This window comes from Pempheris klunzingeri, chromosome 9, assembly GCF_042242105.1.
Source record: "Pempheris klunzingeri isolate RE-2024b chromosome 9, fPemKlu1.hap1, whole genome shotgun sequence".
Classification (NCBI taxonomy): domain Eukaryota; kingdom Metazoa; phylum Chordata; class Actinopteri; order Acropomatiformes; family Pempheridae; genus Pempheris; species Pempheris klunzingeri.
Genome location: NC_092020.1, coordinates 19,920,098 through 19,941,812, shown reverse-complemented (window position 1 = coordinate 19,941,812; position 21,715 = coordinate 19,920,098). Strand labels below are relative to the sequence as shown.

At 39.9% G+C, this 21,715-nt stretch overlaps 1 protein-coding gene across 3 annotated transcripts in view; it reads right to left on the bottom strand.

Annotated features, from left to right (window-relative positions):
• The window catches only part of htr4 (5-hydroxytryptamine receptor 4), a 151,542-nt gene extending 141,243 nt beyond the window's left edge, over positions 1-10,299 (bottom strand). For 2 of the 3 annotated variants that reach the window (XM_070836645.1, XM_070836647.1), the window contains exon 1: positions 9,893-10,299. The gene's annotated coding sequence lies outside the window, so the exon portion shown is untranslated. Of the gene's footprint in view, positions 1-9,108; positions 9,132-9,892 lie in introns of those variants that run through there. The other variant, XM_070836646.1, reaches the window with a different exon arrangement.
• Between the last annotated feature and the right edge of the window lie 11,416 nt (positions 10,300-21,715).

Below are 21,715 nucleotides of genomic sequence, written 5' to 3'. Positions count from 1 at the left end.
TTCTGTGTAACATTTGCTATGTGACTGCAGCAAACTGCAAGCCTGACTTCTTGAATAATGTCAGAGTGTCAGGTCTTTATTTTTGGCTCACAACGCATAAAGACGACACTTAACCTTTTCAGAAAGGGTATGCTGAACATGTTGACTTCAGAATCGCAGCCATTGTGAATAACTTTAGATAATAAGTTAAGCGTATTAAATAATCTAAATGTAAATTGAGGATAAGAGCAACAGCTAAATGGGTAAAATGTTAATGTGAGAAAAGTGAGCAAACTGAGACTGCAGCAAAATCGAGATGCGAGTGTGCTCGAGATGTTTTTCTAAATGAGAGAGAGAGATACTCTCTGTGGCATTTTGGGTTCATCAATCAGTGTTAGAGCCAGAAACAGAGTCAGAAATCACAATCCCATGCCCACTCAGTCAGTGATTCGACTCCCTTCATCAGCATAACTTGAATAATGAGGCGAGTTTTGACAGACAGAAAGGCTGAGTCACAGATCAAGTCAATACAGCTTCTCCGAATATGCTGAATAATGCTGTGTGAGTGCCATGGGCACAGTATTTTAAATCAATCAAACCAACAATCAGGTTGTTTGAAAACTGCAGTTTTGAAGACATGCAAAAAGCTAACGTGTCTAATTAAGTCTTTGTTATGTTATTTTACTTGAAAATAAGTTTCTACTCTGTTTAATTGTCTGTCAAATAATTGGTGAATCAACTACTGTAACAGTTCAAGGAATTAGATATTAGTTGTGTCTTAAAGTGTGGAAGTTTAAGTGTTAGACACTTTACACTTTGTTTTCTTATTTTGATTTTATTTAATTCCTTTCTGTAATTGTGTATACTGCTTCAACTTTTGTATTGTATTCTGGCAAAATAATTTCCTTCAGGATTAATAAGTCGATCTTATCTTATCTTATCTTATCTTATCTTAAAGCAAATGAATACCTTTTATCGTCATACCACAACTATCTGACCACTGTTCAAGTCAAGGACAAATCAATTAAACATGAAAAGAGGAACAGCAATTCACCCCTTGCACCATCATATAGTACTAGAAGATAGAAACAAGGCCCTTGGGACCTGCTCCAAACACCCTAATAATTGGCAACAAGATCCACAACTTTATGTTCATACAAAGATGAAAGAAATAGTGTAAACCGAGCCAATGCAAAATTAAATACTATTCAAGTTGCAGAGGCCCAACTCATTTGTCCCAAAAGGAAAAAACACAGCTAAAGTAAAAGAGCTCTGGTGAGAATGCTTTAACAAAAGACAACAACTTTAACTACTGTCAATTCAAAAGCAAAAAGATCCACAATGTCACCAAAGATTTATTTCAACATAAAAAATGCACACTTATGATAAAAGAATCAGGGAAGAGCAAAGACAAAGACTTAAGAGATATTTCTGCCCGTGTTTCAGCTTGAAGAAAGCACCTGAGTCTTATTGGAGATGAAGGCAGACTCCACCAGCCTGCAGCCTGCATGCATAAATAATGAGGGAATACATTTGCTTTCTCACATTTTGGGGGTTTAGCTGACGGTCTTATCTGAGGGGACTTAGAGAGAGTCTGCGAGCACAATGAATACAACTCCAACTTTACTGGAAAACAACAACAAAGCGAGCACGGGTCAGAGTTCAGGAGCTGTGAGACTGAACAGAGAGTCAGTCCTGTAAAAGCTGAAAATGAACATTGACATCAATGAAATATTCAGTGCTCTAAGACCTTCACAGTGGTCATTAACAGGACTAACAGTGGTTATTTAGTTACAAGGTAGCCGTTAAGGTTACAAGAACTTTACCCCTACAATAAGGGAAATAAGACGAGACTTTTTTATTGATTGTATTCAAAGTCAACGAAATTTTGCAATAAAAGATTTTGTTGTACTAATATACCAATACTCTCATTGTAAGGGCAAAGAGTTTTATCATACCAGAGCCATTATGGAGGAAGAATTAGTCGAAAAGGTTTTGTCTTCTACTTTGGGCATCAGTTTGCCCCGCCCACTTACAATTATTTGAACCAATGAGATTATTTCTTTCTCCAGAGCAGCTGTGCGTCTGATAAATATTTGTCTGACTAAATGAAGTCTGTGTGCAGAGTTTGAAGTAAACGGATTTAAACGAAAGCATTATCGCTGTCCATTTGACTGCCAGAGAAGAGCGTGGAAACATTTAGGCGACAAGATCCAATTAATCTACACCCCAAAGTCATTTTGGGAGTTAAATTCTGCTGGAATCATTATTGCAGTATGTTCGGGATGCACAAACACACACGCTAAATATAGATACATATATATGTACACAAACGGATGCTGGCCTGTGATGCATACAAACACATAACAGAATCAACAACTCTCTGACAATCTCACCAAAGGTTCAAATTAGAAGCTGCGTTCATGGTATGCGTCCGCACTTGTACAGGTAAACACTCAAATACACACAGGCATGACACACATTCATTCATACAGATGGGAGTATATCATTTAACCCTTCAGAGTCTGGGGTAAAACAGCGTTTTTACTACTTTTCATTTTACCTTTGTGTTTCCCATTAAAACTGCTTAGCTTGCCTTTCTTTGTGTCTTTCTTTTCAGCACAACCTCACCTATGTGATTCTACAAGTATTTATTTATTTTGACATAATATATGGACACACTGTATGTAAAAGTGCAAAAGAAACACAAAATCCGAGTAGGAACTAGTTGGATCTTTGGAGGAGCGAGGGTCTGCGCGGACACCTCCTCTCGTTCGTCTTCACGCGCAGCATCCACTTCATCCTCTGAAACTGGAGTCAGAGTCTTCCAGTGGAGGAGTCTTCCTCAGAATCAGAACGTTCTTCCCCAGATTCAGCATCTTCTAACTCGTAGAAGAGCTGTAGTGCGCGACTTCGGCTCTTCATAAATTTAGTCTTAATAGGCCGATCGACAAAATTCAAACACTTGTAAAAAGTTTGAAGTGTCCGCTTTCCAACAGTCTTTGAATTGAGCACCTGCGTGCTTGTGTCACCGCTTGACGTTTTCAAACGCACGACATGTGACTTTGACGCCGTGTGGCAGTCCTAGACTCTGAAGGGTTAAAAGGATGACCAATGATAGGTGTGATTGTGTGTGGTCAGAAATGTGCTGTGTTGAACCTTTAATCACACCCAACCGTGATGTCACCTCACTGCAGCAAGGTGAAAAGCCACTGAACCACTGAAGGAAGATAAGATTTTCAGGGCTGCTCATTTACTCTTTAACTGAGTACACTTCTGAAGAAGCGAGGGATGGAGAAATAGCCGGAAAATATCTTCACCTACACTTTTAAGCTCTGACACCCTATCTGGTGTTTTCCAGTCATCGCTCTCACACGTTTGTCTGTTTCTACGGTTTGCCTGTGCTGTCAGACACTCAGGATTAGAGCTGCAGCTGACCTGCATGCTGCTCATGTTAAACCGCCAGTGCGAACAAGGTGTCAAACTGAAATTAATCTTCACATCGATAGAACTACAAAAGTGCACACACACCTACAAAGACAAATATATGTCGGCACAAACACTAACAAAGACGGACATACGTCAACACACACAGCAGCTAAACTCTGTTAGAAAGGGAAAAATCCAGTTCTGACATTTTCTAACGCGTTGTCATGACACTTCTCTGACTTTTTGGCTGAATGAAGTTGTCACTGCTCCAACAGAATAGCTCTCTGTTCTCAAGACTGCCTGAGGTGATACACCCAAAATAAATACAGACACTCTCTCTTCAACAATAAACCACTGTCGCTCGACCCTTTCTCTCTCTCCGTTTCCCTTTTCTGCCCTCCACTCTTGCACTTTCTCACATCCTTTTCTAACATCCTTTTCTCTTGCTCGTGAACTCTCTGCAGCCGCAGCTCCACTCTCAAGCACCAGTCTGAGTTTGAGTGTTTGTGTGTGTATGTGTGTGTGTTTGTGTGTGTATGTGTGTGTGTTTGTGTGTGTGCTTCTGTGTGATACTCTTCCTTCTTTTAAACCCTGGCTGGTCCGTGATGCATTATCTTCCACCTATTCGGTTTTCTTTTCCTTTTTTCATTTACTACTATATGTGTTTAACTTTTGCTGTGGTATTCTTTTTTATTAGGCACATCTGTCATATATAAATCAATCAATTGATCTGATATTTGTCTTCACTGGTCCACCTTTCTGACTTCTTTTTCTCAGTAGCGGAGTATCTGGCTGGACAGAAAAAGCAATTTAAAATCGTCTCCTTGAACTATAGCAAATTGTGATAAGCATTTTTTTAAACCGTTTTCTGATATTTCTTGGACTAAACACTTAACCAAGTATTTGAAAAAAATAATTGAAAGATTTCATCGATAATGGCAATCACCTGCAGTCTTTCTTATTTCTGAGCAGGCTCTGCACGTGATTGAACAATAAAGTTCATTCTTTTCCCATCTCTCCACTGTTTTTATTGTGTGAAGTTAACGGTTAGACATGAAAAGTAGACCGTGTTGACAAAATCCACTCCTACACACACACAATATGACACCGAGTCTTATGAAATCAGACTGACTTCTTCACAGACAACATTCCCTCTTCACTTCATGAAAACAAAATTTCCTTCTTGAATTGTCTTTTTTTTTTTTTTTTACATCTTCATCATCTCTGGAAAAGCTCTGAAAACTCCCACACTGTCAGCTGTCACCGCCCTGAATCCTGTGAAGGTCGGCGTGATATCAGAGTCTCAGTGCATTTAGCTGAAGCTGCGTTCAGAAGCAGATCTGACAGCGGAGCGCATCAAGGACTGGAGGTAATTACCTCTATTCAGCGGCTCCGAACACACACAACAGGCTGAGTGGATCGCAGAGATTTCTGCCTCATTCTGATGCTGCTGAATAATATGCAAATCACATCTTTTGCCTCAGCACTGCATCCTCATGTTTGAATTAGTCTGTTCCTCTGTTTGTGTGTTTGTCCCTCTATACAGAATACTGCTGCATGTGTAGTCAAGTACTGGCTTAGAGCAATATTTCTGCCAGCGAGCTCACATGGAGCGGATTTATTACAACCGTAAGTTCTCATATAAAAGCTGGGTCACGTCTCAAATAATACCTGGTCTGTTCACAAAAGCAAAGGATGAGAGAAAGTATGGGGGTGGAGGTGTGTAGTGCATTGCACAAAATTACCTGCACTTTACTGTACTGTTTCCATCAGTACATCAACACAGTCATAATCACTCTGCAGCTGCAAGTTTCTTTCTTTCTCTGATCACATGTTAAACAACATAAACTAATTTGGAGTTAGATATCAGGTTGAATATGACTTTTTGTGTCCCTGGGTGCTTATTTCCAATGACCGTATGCAAAAAGTGGATGTAGCCACCGTGACGTCACTCACCGATTTGTGGATCACCGTTTTGAAGCTTTGAGTTTCGCTTTACAGGCGTCGCCATCTTGGTTTCATAGCCATTGCCATCTTGATTTTTGGAACCAAAAGTGACGTTCGTTCCATAAAGACTGATTGGTTAGTTACAATGTAGTCCCGCCCTAAAGCACACCCTGCTTCATCGTCTCTTTTTCTCTAAATGGAACCATAATTCACTAAATGAACATCACGCTGTCTTGAAGAAGACTTGAAACTAGCGACTGAGACCATAAACTCGGAAAGTCTTTACTGAAGTAATAAATCTAGTGAGAATTAGGGTTGTTTTTTTCATAGACTTCTCTTTGCAACCAGCAAAGTTGTCCCCTGCTGGCTAATAAAAAGAATGCAGGTTTAAGGCACTTCTGCATTTGCTTCACTTTTCAGACCTTGAAGCTACATCCACTCCTGACATACAGCTCATTTCACATGGGGCTGTAGCGAGGGTGTAAAGCATATCACCATTTCTTCAACCGATGTGAAAAGCATTAATTTTACTGCATTTATCAAGCACTGTCACAGCTTCCATAAAACAAGTAAAAAAACACTGAAACCAATAGATAGGGCAGGGCAAGATCGTCATTGTTAAACAACTAAACTTCAATTACCCTGATTGGTTGTGTGAAACAGGCCAAAATCCAACGTCTTCACCTTTCCCTGCAGAATATGAGCAACCCCAATACTGGCTCTGAACGGTGTGGGTCAGCATTGTGTTTGTCGAAAACAAAATCATTAATGCACGTTATTTGCATATATACATAATTTGTAAAAGACTGGGGTGGAGTTGTTATTTTGCCAGCACAACACGGCACAAGTACTATGCTGCAACCAAAAGTCATTCAGCTTATGAGCATATTACAGTCTGAAATTAGAAATACAAAGAAAAACTTCTATTGAAATCCTCCTATCCTGTATAACAATACATCACCCCCTGTCTCATTTGTCTAAAGGCTTAAAATCTCTTACTTGTCATCTTTAGCGCTCCTTCATAACTGACTTTGACAAAACTGTTAATTAGGATGCTGGCTTTTCTAGAGCTTTTCATTATCTCATGTATCACATGGTCCACTGGTCGAATGCACCATCAGCACCATCGGTGCCTGCAGCCTCAGACAAATTGTACATCAAGTCCCTGAATATACATAATGACAAAGTGCTGAGTGTCAACACATTTAGTGATATACAGTGATGCATGTCCTCCACTGAATGTCAGTTGCAGCTATTCTGTACTATGTGTACTATTCTGTGTGTTACCAAATGAATCAATGCTAGAATCATTTTCTTTGACATCTGTATTGACTGCTCCATACAGTGCTAACACATTAACTGACTAAATATAGCTTATACTTGCACACTTATCACAGCAGGATGCTGAAGATGACAGACAAACTGCTCGTCACTCCGCCTTCAAGTCAGTGTCAAGATAAGCATAAATTATCCCTAAAAACTGTGAGTCAGCACTCAGACTTAAGCCCTCAAGAGACATATCTCATTGCTCTGGTGTGCTGATCCATCAGGTTCAACAGCTTTTACCAACCCTCTAAACCTGGTGGCTCTGTGTGCTAAGATGTTAGCGATGAAATCTTGACATATTGGTACAGTCAAGGTAATGCAAAGAAAAATCATCTGTTGGATCAGTTGGCTGCATGAAAATGAAAGGCTGATACTAACCAATGGTCCGTATGTAAATCATCTAATTGTTGTTTACAAGCTCCAGTTCATCCAGTGTGGGCCTAATCCAGCTCAATGTGACAACCCAAATAGGGCTAGCATAATTATTGTCACTATAAATCTGTTCTTTTATTTCAAGTTTGACTTGAAATAGGTTTTACTTAAAATAAAATTATCTGTTTGTCCAGTTCCTTCCATTTCTGTCGACATCTGGGTCACACAGTTAAGCAAGGTAGTTTGTCCTACCCAGCCCTCCCTGGGGGATTCAGAGGCATTCCCAGGCCTGCTGAAATAAATAATCTCTCTAGCGTGTTCTGGCTCTCCCTAAGGGTCTACTCCCAGTTGACTTTAACATAAAATGTCAGAACTCATGTCAAATTCTCCCCAAGAGTTGCTTGAGTCCAGTATTTTATCTTAACCTTTCTCTTTGATTCTAAAGTTTTGCCATCTTACTTGATAATTAACAAATGATCAGTTGTCTCATTTATAATGCATTTTCTGCCAAGCAGCTAATCAATCTGACAACCATTTTAAAGAAGTATGACTTACACTGAAAAAACTGTGGGTTTAATCACACCTTGTTCCATGGCAACAAACTGTATTAGCTCAAGGCTCATAAACCAGGAATTTTCCTTAAAGGCTTCTTTGGAAACCCATTGCAAACACAACCTCAGTCCACATGAAAACACTATCGCACAAATTTATGCGCACACACAATCGCACAGTTTCACGGCAATCACTGGTATTCAAAGAACATACAGCACTCAGCAATACTGTGCACAAACCTTCCAGAAAAATCCAGGCGCACAACTTGAGCTCTACAGCAAAGCAATAAAAGTCAACTTGATCACAGGCGCATCTGGTGAAGAGCAGCTTCTTGTTGTAGTGTGGGAGAGATTTGCATCCATAAGTCGATTCAAGAAAAACTGGAGAGAGCTCAACAGCTATTTCTTATTTATCTCTTTTAAAAGAAGACATCTTGTTTTCCTGATGCCCATGGGTGCATTCCTGACTACAAGTGTATTGTTCCAGCGTAAATAAGGAGTGTGTGCAGTGCACCAGTGTGTGCGTGTATGTCTGCGTGTCTTACATATGTAGGAAATAAACTTTGAAAACAGTTTTTTCCCTGTTTTTAAGTCAGTCAATCCGAGGAGCCCTGACACCCACGTTAATGTATAACCTACAACTGAAGTCATTTGCACTGACTGTGAAACTGCAAGTACTCTGGCTGTGCTCCAACCTATCTCACATGGTTCATTATCCGCAGGCTCTGACTAGTCGTGGGCGAGCTGGAGAGAGAGTGAACTGTTAATGATACAGCTGTGATCCTCCGATCATATCAGTCAATGCAACGACACATTGAACCTGTACCTTTGATCGAGGCACTAAATTCCCTGCAGGTCTGTTCCATAATATTACATAGCCATTATAATCAAAGTCCTTAAGTAACTGAACAGTAAAATGAGTCACATACAAGTGAACTGTTGAAGTTAAGACATTAAACTTTTGACTGTCAAGCGAAGAAATGGATAAACTGCAGCTCGCCGTCTGTATTATTGTACAGCATTTAAATGATTCACAAATGAGAAACACAGATGGAAGATAAATGAGAGGAATCTGACAATGGCGTGTAATCAATAGTGCCATTATCATGTCAGAATAGCAGACAGAAACATATTAAGAATTTGACTGATTTCTACCTCAAAAACTTCATCTTCAAAAACTTCATCTTTACAGCCGTACTGCCTTTAAAAGCCATCTACAGCAGGTTTCATCAGCACGACTCAAGCCATTTAGTAAAAGTGCTGTAGGCATTGTCAGGGTCTCTATTTGATTCTAACAGTTCAGAGTTGAAAATGACAGAAATCCAAATAAAAAAAGCTTATTTACTGTTTAATTGAAACTCTGTTGACAACCAACTAGGAGCAGAGGGAAAAAAACGAGTCTATATAAAGGAATTAGAAAAATTTGAGGAAAACCCCATAAAATGTTAAAAAAAATCAAGCACAGTTAATTGTTGCTACTATTAACTGAGACCCACAGAAACACAATAATGCAGCAATATTCTTTTCCATCACTGACTGTTCACTTACAGGATCCACCGGGTCTCCACAGCCTCCTGTTTCACGCACACAGCATGTGACAGCTGACAGTCTCTCCCCTCTGCGGATCTATAGCCTTTGTGATCGATAGATGACTTACTGATCGGAACAACAACCAAAAAAAAAAAAAGGCGCAGCAGCCCTGCAGCCTCACATGTATGGAAAACTATGGAATTCACATTTAAACAGGTCGATATGGAGCGAGGGAACAGGAGTTTCTACACGTGGGGGTCAAAAGCCTCACCCAATGACAACTAAAGGCTAAATATTTCTTTTACACATTTGACTCTGAAAGGAAACGCAAACTTTGATAACTAGAAACAGTCATTTAATGTTATGGGATGCAATGAAACATAAAAATACCATCACAAGTCCAAATACCTCTGATAGTAACATCAAAATGCCATCAAATTTAAAATAAGCTCGCTACTGAGAACACAGTTTGGTCGTTAAATGCATATCTAACGAGGGGATCTAATTGCGTAATTGCCCATTTTGGAGTTTCCAAATCCATCCTGGGTGATTTTAAACCCACACGTGAGTGCCACAAACTTCAGATTACAGCCGCAATGTTAGATTATTAAGATTCTTTTCATTTGAGGAAGGTCACACGTCCTCTGGTTAGTGAGCGCCACTTTATCTACAGAGGTCAACCGCTCACTGGAGACAAACGAGCTGCAAAAGCGCACAGTCTGCTGATAATGTGCGAGAATAAAGCGGATTTAACTCACCATTTCCCTGTGGAGACGCCGGGTTCTGCAAGTATGTCACGACACTAAATCCCCATGAGCCAGAATCACATTGTTCTTCAGGTCAACGCGAAACTAATTACTGAACCTTGCAAGAGTACTACAGTAGCCCGGAGTTGTGGCTGGCGCTCTTCAGGAGGAGTGAAATGATTAGGAGGAGGGAAGGTGGAGAAGTGTCCGTGCGCAAAGAGCAGACGGGCGGTGCGCGCCCGGAGACGCCGGGGAGAGACCGCGGAGAGAGCCGGAGGAAAGTGGAGGAACCTGGCGGGCAGCCTGGAGAGAGTTGGTGTGGAAGTGAGGAGAATGTGGAAGAACAGCGCGAAGTCTGACCCGAATGAGCGGAGTCAGCGGTGGTGATGTTGAGCTGTGCCGCTTTCCCTGAACTCACAGCGGACATTAACCCGCTCTGGTCTGGTCCCTCCTCTTTAGCCCTGAAGTGAAGGAGGCATCTCTCTCTCTCTCTCTCTCCCTCTCTCTCTCTCTCTCATTGTCATTGTCACTCTACATTTGTCCAACATGATTCATTTGGCTGTGATCGTGTCGATGCTCATCTGCGCGCTGGAGTGAGAGGAGTGATGTGACTCCGTAGGGCAAAGGGGCACAGAGGCCAGGGACACGGAGAGAAAAGAAAAGATCTTCCATTTTTCATTTAACGATTTCTTCGTTTAGCTGAGTTATTTGAGAGTGGAGTAACTGTAATTGGTTTCAGACAGCCAGTATTACCAAACAACCAATAGATATTATGTGCAAAGGCACTTATCTCACTCTCACTCTATCTCACTTATATCACTTATTATATTTAATGGCAATCCTTCTTACCAATTTTTCTATTTTATGTATTTATCTCTTTAGATTGATATTTAGACTGAGAAGAAGGCACAGGTCTCAGTGTTCCTCTTTGTGTCAACATCAGGAGGAGAGGGGCATAATTATTTTAACATTTCAGACTGTATTTGTACTTGTGTGAAATGTCAATGTGGACTGCGACGCCCGTCACGGAGAACATGATGTTTCTCTCCACTTTAATCAGAAAATTGGTTTTATATTCGAATTTGTTCTAGATGGTATACTAAGCCAGTTTGAAATTGTTTTTCATGTGTATTTCTACTTTTTGGTGGATGCTGAGTGGTTCTGTTGATACCTTAAAGGAACGAGAAATGACAGGCAAAGACAGATTATAAAATATAACTTCAAAGTCCTGTAGGATTGATAAATTAGTAAAAGCTAAGAGGTGATATCCCAGCTCAGAGAACGTCTGTATGCAGTGTGATGACTCATGGTTACCATATTTGGTTTGGAGAGGAGACTACATTAACAATAATGTAACATCTGGCACATCTCAAGAAGTGGCAAAATGGATCAGATTTCACTCTTAATTGCTCTTAGGAGCACCTGTTTAAAAGCAGATGGTTAATTTCCACATCCGGCTCTAAACTCAAAAAGCGCCCCTGAAATCTGTGTGCACTGCTCAGCTCTGCTGCATTGCCCTCTATGGATTTAGCTTTGAACAAACCCTGTTGTGATGTACAGTAGTTGCACCGCAGCACTACATGCAAAGTTGCAGTAAAGAGTGTGTGACCACTAGAGGGCACTGAAACAGGATTATTAGATTGGATGTTACGACTTCTGCGAGGGTCAGTCAACTCAAATCACAACTATAAGACAATTAAAAAATCCCATTAACCCCTTAGTGATTTTATGGCCATGCAGATGATCTTATTTGCTGAGGTTTCAGGATATCTGCCATTGAGCCTCCTGCTACCAACCCAACCAACGTGGCCAACTGGAATTTAATTTGTTGTCTCCGAAAACTACAAAAAAAATTCTTCAGTCGCCCTTATGGCTCAGGGGTCAAGATTCTGACCTGGAACTGCAAAGTCCCAGCTTCGAATCCAAACAAGAACCACTGTTGTATCTCTCTCCTCTGTCTCTCCACTGTCTGATAAAGAGGTATTAGATCCCCCAAAAATCTCTTCCAGTCAAGAAAGTTCCGGGTTTGAATTTGCTGGCCAGCAAAATGCAGTTTGCATGTTAGAGTTTGCACGTCTAAAAGACGACCAAGCTTGCGTGGGTTCTCTGCGGGTACTCCAGCTTTCTCCCACAGTCCAAAGACACACAGATTTGGTTAATTGGAGACTCTAAATTGCTCGTAGGTGGGAGTGTGAGCATGAGTGGTTGTCTGTATCTGTGCGTCAGCCCCGTGATTGACTGGCGACCAGTCCAGGAAGTATCCTGCCAGACAGTACGAGTGTTACTTCAGAAAACCCATTTTTCGTTTGGTAACTGGATGAATGCCTTTTGGTGCCTTTGTTGGAAAAGCTGTTGAGTTAAATTAGATTCTCACCTTCCCTCATCTCTTACATAAATCTTAGTGCAGCAAATGAAGATCAACATAGACAAGTTTCTAAGTGCTTTCTGTATTTCTTTACAGGTGAATGAAGCATGCTACTAACACTTCCATGAATTCCACCCTCTGTAAATTAGTGAAAAGCACCAGTGCCATTTTGAATGCTTGAATGTAACAATAAGATGCACAATTTCCCCAATTTTTTGCAGGTTTAGTCAGAGACTATTGCAACTTTAGCTAAAATTCAATAAGTGAATGTTGCAGAAGCCACAATAGACGCATTCTATCATGTAATGTTAAAAACCAATTGGTGGAATTAAAAATATCGTGTCTGACAAATTTAATTTTCCTTTAGGCCAAACATGTGACAAAACCAATCAATGACACATATTATTCCCTCAAGTTTTGTTAAAATTTGATCAGTTGTGCTTGATGCATGACAGCTGGACAGATGGCCCAAGGCCGATCTAATGTCCCAACCACGATTCACTCATTAGACACAGCAAACGCTGAGGAGAACTGGTGACTGAAGAGGCTGCAAAACTCCTCTAACTCTGAGTCACAGTCTGGTTAATCTGTCAAATGATTCACTTAACTTATTTGCTCTTAGCATTAAGACATGCATAAGAAGATGGACATCAATACATATCGCAAGGTATAGCTAAAAAGAAGGGATAGGCTGAAACTAAGTAAATATAGAAAGTAGAAAAAGAAGTTTGAATGTATTTGTAGCCCGTCGAACCAGTAGTGTGGCTGACTCACTTGCCCTATGACCTCCTGGACTGTCCTGTGCCACAAACCCATGCTTTAACAGCGTACTGGCTGTGAATTAACCCTGAACTGACCGGATGATAATGTGATGAACGCTAAAAAGACTGACAAGTGACAATGATGAAGTGTTCTTTTGTCTAATGGTGTAACCCACATGTTCATGAATATCCAAGGATGACCAACTAACCAATTACAACTTTTGAGGATGCTGCTTCAAATCCTGTGATAACACTGCAATTCACCAATGGGTGAGAAGACTCAGGAAGTCCATATAATTAATAATCTGTGTCTAATAAATTAGAAACTAACCAACAGTATATTCAATCCAGGTCTGTTTAATCTGTGTCATGTGATAATTAGAGTAATGGAAGTTAATGCAAACTTGAGAATGTTAAAGATCAGGTCATTGTGTGTCATGCCATTTAGGAAGTTATTTGGTAAAGACTTAATGAACATATGTATTGGAAATGAAATATCTTGATTCTGTATACCATGCAGTGTTAGGAATGAAAATGGATTTGGAACATAGTGAATATGAAAGAAATCTAATTTAGTATGTCTAAAACTTTTAGTGATGACACAGGCGTCCCTCTGTCAGAGGAGAACACGCCCCTAAGATGCAGAGGATAAAATCTCTGTCTTCCCTTCTGTCATTGCTTAGCCCCTTCTTTCCGCTGTGCCGTTTTTATTTTTATTTTTAAGTTTTGCTTAGCCCTTCTTTTCTGCTTTGCCGTTTTTTTTTTAATTTTATTTTTATTTTTCCCTTTTAAGTTTTACTTTGTTACTTATAATCTTTGTGCCTGCTACCTTCAAGTTAAACTTTTGTAGACCGTCCTTCTGAAGTTATAGCTGATCACTACGACTGAAAGTGTAACGGAGTTTTCTTAAAGTCCTCTTAAATACCGTCTGAAACACCAGCCAGAACCAAGTACTTTTGATAGCAACTCTCGTTTTTGATAACTCTGAACTGTTGCGTGTGACCAGCGACAACTTTTTCTTAGTGAGCTTTAAATGAGTTTTGAAGCTGAGGCCAACATCCGAGCCAGATCCAGCACCCTGCGTATTAAGAGCTGAATGCCGCTGGCTGTCCTGCAGTCCGAACGGACCGACAGACGCCACCGCCAAGAACCAGCACATCCTGATTCACCAGAACCTTCAAGTTCCTGAACCACAGTGCCGAGTGAACTGAGCCGACATCGCCAAGGCCCTCCGGCCTCCTGTCTCAGCCTCCAGAGAGAGGTCCTCTCTCTCCTCCTCCCCTGGAAACCTGCCAGGGGTGTTAGTTCACAAGTTGGTGTCAGTGTAGCTCTGAGATCTATCTAAATCTGCAGGGAGAGTAGTCAGTGAATCCTCTGTGGTTCTAACTACAACGTTCTTAAAGTCAGACGGGTTTCCCTCGTCCTCCGGTAAAATCCGTATTCAGTTTCATTTCACTATCACCAATCCAAAGGTTTATCAGCAATGTTAGTGTTATGTCTTGATTGTTGTCTGTCTAGTGTCATTTCTGTCTCATCCGCCTTTATAGTCATTAGTGTTCTATGTTGATATTTAGCATTTATTAATAAAAAGGTGTATTAACCGCCACTTCGCTGCCTGGATATTTCTTCATAACAAGGTCTAAGAGGATCAATGCCACTGAGAACTTACACATTTAGAACTGAGTCTGTTTAATGTTTAATGCTTAATTCTTAAGGTTAAAGACCTGAAGCCATCTGTGCTAAGAAAATAATAAGTTGAATTTCCCGTCCAATGACGGGTGGTGCCCCTATTGATACGAGAGCTTTTAATTAATTAATTAAATGGTAGTCAACCTGCCACATTATTGGTGCCCCAGTGAGAGGTATACTTTTCTACATTATTGGTGCCCTCCTGAGAGGCAGGTATACTTTCCTACATTATTGGTGCCCCAGTGAGAGGCCTATATCTCCTACATATTACCATGGATATGGGCAATATTAGTGGGTAAAGACTAGGATGATAAATGATTAGCAGTGTATCACATAAAGTAATAATATCAATAATAACAGAAACTGTACTTATTTCTATACTGTGCAAAATGACTGACTAATTTCTATGAGACTGTGCTGACTCTTTGCAGGGCATTTGACCCTGCTCAGTAAGTACGTAGGCTAAAATACCACGGAAGTCAATGCATAAATGCATTTGCTCTTGTGGGTGCAGGAGTGAAAACAGCATACTGAATATAGCCTCTGTTATTAACTCTGCATGCTGAAAAAGTTTAAACACCGACAGGGCTGGATTAACCCACTACCGGGTTCCTGTGGCAAAACTGAGCTGTAGGCCCCCACACTTTCTTAATGTTGTGTAGTGTAACAAACGTGTGTCGAGTAGAAGAACCGAAGAGAAATAAAGCACATAACCCAACAGCAAATAAACATAATATAAGTTGACTTAGAAGGCTCTAGCCTATTATCATCACTTTAGCCTCAAATGGCCATGTGGTTAGTAGCGTGATAACAAAATGTTTAATTTAACATAACATATAATGAATAGTAAATACAGATTAATCCACTCCGTCATTTAGAGAAGTGGATAAAATACACTAGATCATAATCAACAGTCACAGTCTTCATCAGTTAAGGTACTACACCCGTTGGACGCACAAATAATAAAAGTGAACCTGCATGAACCAAAAATTTATTTCTAGTGCCAAAGGAATTTGTTAATGTGTAAATGACAACAGAGGAATGAAAAAGATTGGCATTAAACTCTTCATAACTGATTGCAGGACTAAAAAACACTAGACAGAAAAAGCAACCATCACACCTCCAAGTTGTTTGCAGCCTGTAAAGCATCTTCAGTCTCTACTTCTCCATCTCTCTCTCTCCATCTCTCTCATGTTCCAGGTCAGACACTACACATCATTTCTACATAACCTATCCTAATAAACCTAATCAGCCATTAACAAGCTTCTCAAAAAGCATCAAAAACCAATCCAGGATTCTTTTAGACGGAGTTAATTAGATAATTCAGTCAAGAGGAGACTTTATGAAAGCAGGCCGACTCCTGTGTAAGTGAATTTGAATTCCAGTAAGGAGAATTACTTTTACTGGTTGTGTTTCTTAAAATAGACTTGGTTTACTGGTATTTCTGTGCTCTTTTTAAATGTGATCTTGCCATTTCGCTTGTTTTACATCTGGTTTTATGTCCAGATGATGTCAATTATTTTTAGCTAGCTAACCACAGTGTCTTGTTAACAATCATTGTCCTTTTGATATAAAGATTTGGACCCCGATAATGGTGCCTGCTGGGTATTTTTGGGAGATTTGTGGCTCAGCAGTAGAGTATCTGTTGATTTTAAAAGCGCTCATATATAATCTGTGTAATATTTTGTATTAATTAAAAAACATGCAAGTATTTATACCTACTGCACTTCCACACACAGTATAATTAGTTTTAATCATTTAATCTAGTCTTTAATGGAGATGTTATGTACTGTACGTAATGGCTTTAAAGTTTGTCCAACATAGACGGATTTGTAGGAGTATTTAGAAGCCATAAAAGTCAGTCCAACACCAAGCATGAAACAGATTTCACAGCAGCTGTGTTTTATGGTTCTCTGAATGCTGCCAACTCTCTTAAAACACAAACTTAGTGGGTGGTTCTTACCTGCATTTTGGTCCTCAGGTAACAGGGTGTGTTTCATCTTCGTCTTTTAGGCTGTCAAAGATGACACAACAATGGTGGATGGCTGCCTTCCTTTCAGTTTCTGCTTCAGGATTTCTTGTTGTTATTGTAGAATATAACACACATATAATATTCTAATAGTTATCCTCCAATCTTCTATCTTACTAGAGTCTTTGTTTGATATCAGATCCAGCCCACCACTAAACCTAGATTACCCCAAGCTCAAATTGTCTTATAAAAATTCAAGGACATAGAGAAAACTTTCAAACAAAATGTCTTTTTAATCACAGACTGGAAGAGTCTAGATACGCTTCAACAATAAACTGGTGCAGATTAAAGATTGCTTGTGGATAATACATATTTCTGCCTTGAGAACCCTGCTGTTTTCCTCTCTTAATTTCTTGCTATTTTTATACGCAACATTCTTCTCCACTCCCACATGTTGGCATGTGTAATTACTGTTTTTGGTATGAGGTGTAACAAGATAATGTTAAAAGTTAATTGTGCTAAAGTGTCATCACAGACCATTAAGCAACTTGAAGTAGAAACTAAATTGAAGGGTGGACATTAAGCTGCTTCAACAGAGGACACTGGAAGAAGCACTAACATCAGCTAAAACATGTCATCCAGCTAATGATAGCTAACACGCACCAGCAAGCTAATGGTAGCTTCTATGTGAAATACAATGGCTGAGAGAAAAGGACTGACAGGTTCAGTTTGGGAGTTCAGGTGAACTCGTGAAAGTTGTTGCCATTGACCTTCACTAATAAAGAAATCATCTGACAGTGTAATGACATCTTTATGACACGTCCAAATTATACCACTGTCGTTGTCAAGGAAGCTATTCATGATAGGTCAATCTTAGTAGTCGATCAAGTTTGACAATTAGGCCTTCTATGGCATGTTTATGAAATCATCCCAATCAACGTCAATTTTCCATAAGATAATACATAATTAAACAAAGGACACTTGATGACAACAGTCAAAAACATTTACAAAAGATTCCTTTATGTACATGACAGGTGTCGTTTCATGTCACGTATTAGCATGGGAAGTGTTCCCTAGTTATGCTAATATGGAGCAGATATCAGTCTGTCAGTGACATGCATTTAAATGAATGTTGTTTTAAGCAGAATAGAAAGTCTGGACTGCTCTCAGTGTGTGGATGCTTTCTGCCACATGTAGGATGTGCACTGTTTTTTTTTGTTCTGGCCTCGCTGGCCTTTAAACTAAATTCCCCCCAGGATAAAAAGCATAATATTGTATCTGAACTACCTAAATATGAGGTACATTAGAAGTTGGAATAGAAGCGGGTGGTTGCTGGATCTCTGTGGTCTTGTGTAATGGCTTCCTGTGATGAACTTTCCTGCCACACAATTTTCCTTCTGTCCTCTCATTTCACAAAATCATTGTGAGTCTGTTTTTCTGCAACCCAATTTCACTTCAGTTCATTGTGGCAGCATGTAAGCTACACGGGGTATCACTCAGATAGGTGTCAGTGTCCACTTGTCATAATATGTATCAAGCTGAGAAATAAACTATTTATCAGAAGACACTTTTTGTAATGTTGGTGTAGTTTATATGGGAATATAAGACAAAACACTAAGAAATGACCTGTTCATCACATACAGTGGGTACGGAAAGTATTCAGACCCCTTCACTTTTTCCACATTTTGTTATGTTACAGCCTTATTCCAAAATGGATTAAATTCTTTTTTTTCCTCATCAATCTACACACAATACCCCATAATGACAAAGTGAAAAAAGTTTTTTAGAAATTTTTGCAAATGTATTAAAAATAAAAAAACTGAAATATCACATGTACATAAGTATTCACACCCTTTGCTATGACACTCAAAACTGAGCTCAGGTGCATCCTGTTTCCACTGATCGTCCTTGAGATGTTTCTACAACTTGACTGGAGTCCAACTGTAGTAAATTCAATTGACTGGACTTGATTTGGAAAGGCACACACCTGACAGTGCATGTCAGAGCAGAAACCAAGCCATGAAGTCAAAGGAATTGTCTGTAGACCTCTGAGACAGGATTGTATTGAGGCACAGATCTGGGGATGGGTACAGAAAAATTTCTGCAGCACTGAAGGTCCCGAAGAGCACAGTGGCCTCCATCATTCGTAAATGGAAGAAATTCAGAACCACCAGGACTCTTCCTAGAGCTGGCCGCCCGTCCAAACTGAGCAATCGGGGGAGAAGGGCCTTGGTCAGGGAGGTGACCAAGAACCCGATGGTCACTCTGACAGAGCTCCAGCGTTACTCTGAGGAAATGGGAGAACCTTCCAGAAGGACAACCATCTCTGCAGCACTCCACCAATCAGGCCTTTATGGTAGAGTGGCCAGACGGAAGCCTCTCCTCAGTAAAAGGCACATGACAGCCCGCTTGGAGTTTGCCAAAAGGCACCTAAATGACTCTCAGACCATGAGAAACAAGATTCTCTGGTCTGATGAAACCAAGATAGAACTATTTGGCCTGAATGCCAAGCGTCACGTCTGGAGGAAACCAGGCACCGCTCATCACCTGGCAAATACCATCCCTACGGTGAAGCATGGTGGTGGCAGCATCATGCTGTGGGGATGTTTTTCAGCGGCAGGAACTGGGAGACTAGTCAGGATAGAGGGAAAGATGAATGCAGCAAAGTACAGAGACATCCTGGATGAAAACCTGCTCTAGAGCACTCAGGATCTCAGACTGGGGCGACGGTTCACCTTCCAACAGGACAATGACCCGAAGCACACAGCCAAGATAACGATGGAGTGGCTTCGGGACAAGTCTGTGAATGTCCTTGAGTGGCCCAGCCAAAGCCCAGACTTGAACCCCATTGAACATCTCTGGAAAGACCTGAAAATAGCTGTGCAGCGACGCTCCCCATCTAACCTGACAGAGCTTGAGAGGATCTGCAGAGAAGAATGGGAAAAACACCCCAAATGCAGGTGTGCCAAGCTTGTAGCATCATACCCAAGAAGACTTGAGGCTGTAATCGCTGCTAAAGGTGCCTCAACAAAGTACTGAATAAAGGGTGTGAATTTAATCCATTTTGGAATAAGGCTGTAACATAACAAAATGTGGAAAAAGTGAAGGGGTCTGAATACTTTCCGTACCCACTGTATTTTTCAATTAATCATTTAAACCACTAATGTCACTTTTATTTTTAAGACATAATTTCACACTATGTGTCACTCACATAAATTGACCTTCAGTTCAACACACTTGAAGTGCATTGGAAGTACTTATCAAACAGTTGCAAAGGTACAGAAATGTATGAGGTTAATGCAGGAGCACAACAACTAATGCAGCTACAAAAGCGCATCTACTCATAACGCATCCACATCATATTCAGTGTGACAAGACAGTATGGCAGCCATCGTTAATGTTATTAATTAAACCTGCATTTATCCTGATGAGACAGGTTTAAATGTGTGCATTCAGTAGAAAAAGGGACGCGATATGAGGAAAAAGACAAAACACAGAATAATAAAAATATATTCAACAGCCAGCAATGTTAGCACTACTCATGCTTCTTTGGAGCCAGTTAAAGGAATGCTCCACTGTTCTGAATTATTTGTGACTCTCTGTAGGCTTTACATTTGGTTGGCAGACGATATCAGCTTTGATTATGTGTCACAGCAGGAAAATCAAACAAAAAAAAAATCAATATACATTTAACAAACCATATACTAATACACATATTCAAAATTCTCATATGTGTTTGCACATTTTAATAACATTCTTTAAGATGCTTTTTAATGATTTTTTTGGATATTTTACTACTACTAATAATAATAATAATAATAGGAGAATCCGCAGTCAAATAGCTACATGGCCAAATTAATAGTCAAGCCTGTGTGCTAACAGAAATGCCAACTAGGAAAATGTCAATGTAATAGAGTGACATGTATTTTAACACCACGTTCAGCTGTGACTTGAGTATTGATTAACTCAAACATATCAATATCTGACCTTCTGAGCTATTTTCGAACATGGTCTGTTGGACACTTGGACACTGATGTTGTTGACAGTATTTGAAAAGGTTTTTTTTTATTATTATTGCGACATGAAATTTCTCTCAACTCACTTTCCTTTTACTTTACTCTCTGCTACTCCTTATTCACCTACCGGAGATTTGTGAGTTTGGCCACTGTGTCAATTATGTGCCTGCTGAGAATGAATTTCATATTTGCGACCTGGCTGTGACTTCCTGTGAAATACACTTTGCGCTGATGCAGACCATGAGTGAACCTCCAGCTCTCTGTTGTCCATTTTAGTGAAATGACTTCCAACACTGAAGCTTTCAAACTGGGTCACATCTAATTCCCACAAGTTGAACCAGAGGTTTTAAACCCTTTTGAGGGCTCTGATCCTTTAAAGTGAATGAGTGCCTTTGAATGGCCCCTTAGCACAGGTGTGCTTAATGGAGAGCAAATATTTCAACAAAAGCAGTTTTTCCTGTCAAGTTTATTAACTTGATAATAAATGGTGGTTTCGAAATTGAAAAATTATTACATGTTTGAGAATAGCAAGAGCAGAAAAATCTACCAAAAGGAATTCCAGGGATAATTTTGTGAATCTACAAAATAATCTTTGAACACTTGTGACTCCTGGGTGACAATAACTGATTTAGACAACATTGAAGTAAACATCAGACAAGACTCACACAGCTCATGGAAACTTTTAGGCTACTATAAACCTGATTGCTGCAAAAATCATACACCTTCATATAACTCAAAACTGAACAAATAAACACAATGCACATATTTTTTGAATTATTGTGACTTTTATTTCCCAAGAATATTACTATCATTAATGTCCAACAGGAGTAAATGTCCATTAATCTGTTTAGGAAATATCTACTGGTTGAACTGACATGAAATTTCTGTGCAGACCTTCATGGTGGCCAAAGGCTGAATCCTAATGACTGATTTGTTTTCAGTCTGGACCAAAGAAAGGGGCTAACCAGGTGAGAGCATCGCACAAATAAACAGTGGCATTGCCATCAGCAGAGCCACATCACTTGCTGGTTAAGA